General features: G+C 39.4%; 1 long non-coding RNA gene across 1 annotated transcript; it reads right to left on the reverse strand.

Annotated features, from left to right (window-relative positions):
• Positions 1–417: 417 nt before the first annotated feature.
• Positions 418–2859, reverse strand: LOC120437605. Its single transcript, XR_005611285.1, has 4 exons — positions 2635–2859; positions 2082–2469; positions 1819–1878; positions 418–536 (listed from the first exon to the last, which is right to left on the reverse strand). It is a non-coding gene; the product is annotated as an uncharacterized LOC120437605 (long non-coding RNA).
• Positions 2860–5145: the final 2286 nt, after the last annotated feature.

The raw sequence follows: 5145 nt of genomic DNA on the forward strand, positions 1-5145 counted from the left end.
GATGAGTGAAGAACAGAACAGAATCCATTTCCTCTTCAAACTGCTGTCAGACATTATCTACTGCACTCTGATCACATCACTCAGACCAGCTGCTTTCTACAAAGTCTCATCAACAACATCTTTAGAAACAAACATCAACAACCAGGAAGCAGCTTCACCTCTGATCACACACACACTCAACTCTACTCACTCACCTGGAGGAACAACATGAAGGTAGATGCTGCTGATGAGCTTCAAACTGGGTCTCTCTTGGTTTGGTTCTTTTTGGGCAACACGACACTCGTATGTTCCAGTGTCATTAATCGTCACATTCTTCAGAATCAGAGACACGTCTCCATCTTTCATCTGTCTGTCCTGCAGATCCACCCGGTTCTTGAAAGATGGATGCTGGTCGTCTGGAAAAAACGCTCATCCGGTAAAAAGGACATATTTTGTTCCCAGGTCAGCTCTGCTCCAGTTTACTGCTATAATGTTGTTTGAAGCTCGACATGTCAGAGTGACGTTCTGTCCAGACTCAGCTGTGATGATTTCCTGGTCTGAAAGAGGAAACAACACAGAGCAGAGAGGTTAAAGGTCAAAGTACAACTGTCTACTTTGACAGCAGCTACACATATACAATTATTATCTATTCTCTGTAGATTTATACTCCAGTGTTTGGTGCCCTGAAGTCCTCAGAGAGGTTCAAACATCAGCACAAGATGATTTTGAAAAGAATCTAGAGACCTATAGTTTCTTGTTTTTACATAATGATTTGAGATCCTGCAGCTTCCACAGAACAACAACATGTGCTGATAATAAGTGAACATAATGTGAGAGAAAGCAGCCACTCATTATAAGACACTGTGAGTCTCTGCATGCTGCCTTTATGGAGCTACAGCTGTTTGTATACACTGAACAAAAAGCTTTGTAGCTGTATACTGACTCCTGACACTACAACACATCACACAGACACACACAGCCTCCTGTTTCCTTCTCACACACAAAGAAACAGTCAGGATGAAAATTAGTCTCAGGGAAATATGTTTAATATGCAGCCAGTACTTCCTGTTTTATGTCAAAGTTAAATCTCACCTGCAGAGACGAACACGGCAAACATCAAAGTGGAGCAGAGTGACGTAATTACAGCAAACATTTCCGGGTTCTTGATCTGACTCTTAGCTTTTTCTAAATGTCTCAGTCTGTCATGAGATTAAAATTTAGGCTTAAAAAGCAGTTGGATCAGTAACGTTGGTTTACAGGAAGTTGTGTCATTGTGACGTTTGGTGCGCTGCACTGCGGGGTCGAGCAGAAACAAGTGCGTCACAACAGAAGAGGTGAAGTCGAAAGAAAGTTTTATTGCTTCAGTTCTTGAAGCATCCTGGCAGGAAAGATCTGAACCTGTTTCATGTGTCAGTCGTCATGTATGAACAGTTTGTGTCTTTGAATCAGAAGTTTGTTTTGTCTCTGCACCGAGTTTGTTTCCCACAGCAAGTTTCAAGCTCACATCCTGCTCCGCCTCTTCCTGATTCAGCTTCAGCTCCGAGGTCGGAGGTCTGTGTCTGCCGAGCAGCTTATCAAACAACACCGCGACATAACTCTGACTAACCTGAGAACCAGCAGCAGCCTGCACCAGTTTACAAAACCAGTAGCCTGTGTAAATCACCAGTTCATCCAGTGCTGTCCAATTCAAAGAACAAAGAATCACCAGTTTTAGAATTTGAGGTTTTCTGCTAAATTTCCTCCTTTTCTATGGAGGTGAATTGTAAAGTGAAACCTTCAAACAGATTTTTTAGCTTAAAAGACTAAAAGTGAGTTTTAGAAACAGAAAGAAAAACTTACTGTTGTTGTGAAGGACGTCTGGAAGCCTCAAAGGCCTCTGTGGTCATCAGGGTGGAAAATCTAAAGAAAATAAAACACATTAGATTTCTGTGTCTCTGTCACAGCTGCGTCACAGACACGGACGTCCACACAGACCCACCAGCCTCGTGTCTCCTTCACACACACAGAGAAACTGAATCAATATGAAAATAATTCTTTGAGAAATATTATTAATAATTTAACCAGAGTGACACTCAGTTTGTTTTCTAACAGTTAAATCTCACCTGCAGAGACAAACATGAAGACTCCATCGAACATCAGCAAAGTGGAGCAGAGTGACGCAGTTACAGCAGACATGTCCGTGTTCTCTGTTTCTGCTCATCTGACTCTTAGTTTGTCCTAAATGTCTGAGTCTGTTGGTATTTTCACTCAATAACTGAACCTGAGTTTAAATCTGACGACACAAGATTAAATTTAAGGTTTAAATAAAGCTGAAAGTCACTGACTGTTAGAACCGATCTGTCGTTCAGCCGCTCGGTCAAACTCCACACTTACAGGATGCAACGTCTCGTACGGAAGTGACGTTGGAGTCACGTTTGATGCGTTGGACCAATAAAATTTGAATTATCGAGCAATGATTTCATGGTTCAGGATTTACAGGTTTAACGTCCACTAGAAAGGAAATTACATTTTAAATGAAGTCTCACTCAGTTTTGAAACAGTTTTTCTGTTCAAACATTTTTGTGGGTGGATGTTAACCAAACTGTAACCATGACAACTGAAACTTGTTACCTAAAAGACTGAAAATGATTTTTAGAAAAAGACACAAACACTTACTGTTGTTCTCAAGAAATCTGTTAAATCCTCAAACACTCTTCTGATCATCAGGATGGAACAAAAATCCATATAAAGATAAAAAGTGTCAGGTTGGTGTAATCCATCTGCTTTCTCTGTAGGTCAAAATGAACCTACTGAAGGTTTATTCAACACAAGCAATTAGAAGAAATAGTAAATTAAAATACTCTGTGTGTGAACTCGACTGTGTACAACCAGCTTAACTAACCTGTCTATCGTTTGGCTTTGACTTCCTGTTTTGCAGACATCTCTTTGCAAAACCATCCAACCGACAGTCGACCACAATTGCAAAGTGACAGAAGAATTAAAGTAACAGGAAATGAACCTGTAGAGAAAACCTTCCACTGTCTGTCAGTTAATTGAGATAAACTTGTTCTAATGAATAAAGTCAAAGGTCATGACCTCCTGCACAGCTGTTCTGCAGAACTTTGTCCACCTTTGATTGTCTTTAAGTTGTGTTGGAGCCACAGAGAGCAAATCTTTGTTCTTCATGGAGAACCAGTGAGGCTGTTTGGACTTTCCTATGAAACATCAGTGCAGGAGTCTCTCAGTACATCTGTTTACAGTGAGAAACTATGAAGCAGCAGAAACACACACAGAGGAAACATGTAGAGACAGGCAGCAGCAAATAGTCTGCAGGGAGAGAGAGCATGCAGCGTTGCAGCACTTCCTGGAAATCACATGATTGTAATCACCTAAACAGCTTAAAGATTTTTAAACACTTAATGTTGTTCTGAAGGGTCTCTGAGACCCTCAAACACTCTTCTGATCATCAGGATGGAAAAACAGTTTTGGAAGTTTTATTCCACACAAAGAAAAGTTTTTTGAAAAATTAAAATAGTTCTTCAGAAAGCAACAAGTTCAAATCTGTGGGTAAACTGCTCTGTGCTCCAGACCAACTTCCTGTTATCTCCCTTTGATGTTATGTCTATACAGACACGTCTTATATCTGCAGTGCCCATCACATTAGCAGCCACATCTGCTTCCACCTGCTGTAAGCTCACGTATCTGAGTAACAAATCTTGACAAGTGTAGCTGACGCTGAAATATGTGTGTGGGTTGCCATGACAACAGTAGAAGAGCGTCTGAGATCGTTATATTGTTTTCTATTTGTTTTCTTTATTTGGTACTCATGTTTATGTTTTATATACTTGTGCACTTTGTGAAAAGAAATAAGTGGCTGAGATGATGTCATATCTGCGATTGATAGCATCTTACTTGTTTCTAGTTTTCACGGTGCGCCGTGATTGTGAGAGGAATAAAAAAGAATTGTGGACATGAAGCGTGGATTCTTTTGACCAGAGTAGATACACAAAGCAACAGGAAGTGAACCTGTTTGCATAAAACAGGTTGAACAGATGTCCAGAGACAACGCCCCACTCTGTGAATTTAGATCATCTTGGTCTGATTAATAAAAGTCAAAGGTCGTGGCCTCCTGTACAAACACAAAACAGAATAAAGGACATGACTCTACAGGCCTCAGTGATCAGGAAAAATCTTGAAGTTCATGACACAATTAGAAAAAGACTGCAAGCTGCACTACATGAGAGCAATCTCCATTGGCAGGAAAGATAAAGATCACTATTTTACATCTTTACAGTGAAAAAGAAGACTATAACAAATACTTGTATGTGCACGAATGTGTTAAGAAGTATATTTGATCGTTTGTTCTACTTTTTAAAATTTATTTATACAGTAAAACTGTTAATTTTCATTTGTTGCCTCAAGACCACACTCTGCACTTAGCCTATTTTTTTTCAGGCGATATAATAAATTTGCATATGTGTGTAGAGATGTGTTTGTGTGCATTTATATGATCATAGTCAATGTTTTTTACTTCACAATCTGCTGACATCCACAGGACATGGACGTAAAAACCTTGTATGGAAGGAAATAAAGGGAATGTACAGTTGGGGACATTCCTTCAGAAAGTGAGGACAGTGAGCTTTCAGGGAGGGACAGTGAAGTGGATCCCTGAATCACGTTTGAGGGACACTTAGGAGTTCAGGGGTCAGTTGGTAAAGTAATTATGTGTGTGTGTCTGTTTACACAGTCACATTGTGAGGTCTCACCTACTTTAAGGGGCCAAATTGCAAAGTAAATCTTTAAATTTTATTACAAGCCTTTTATGTAAAATAACAAAATATTAAAACAACTTAAATATTCTTTATAGTGCTGTTTTTTCTTTGTATAACATGCTAAACACAACATTGTGCTACACTCACTGAGTCTTTTTCTCAGGGAAATAATTTAAATGTTGATCTGATCTACATGCACCTCTAAATGCTGACAATGACTTCAGCTGAACTTTGCTAAGGAAGACAACAGAAGCAATCAGAGACAAAGAGTCTGCAGTCAGTGATGCTGTACGCAGTTTATCTTTGAGTTACCATGGTAATGCAAAGATGAACACACCATCATTCCCAGTTCAGTTTCAATGTATTCTTTTTTTTGTACTCGAGTGTTTTTTATGATGTTTTTACAAAGTAAACA

Source organism: Oreochromis aureus, linkage group 3 (genome assembly GCF_013358895.1).
Source record: "Oreochromis aureus strain Israel breed Guangdong linkage group 3, ZZ_aureus, whole genome shotgun sequence".
Classification (NCBI taxonomy): domain Eukaryota; kingdom Metazoa; phylum Chordata; class Actinopteri; order Cichliformes; family Cichlidae; genus Oreochromis; species Oreochromis aureus.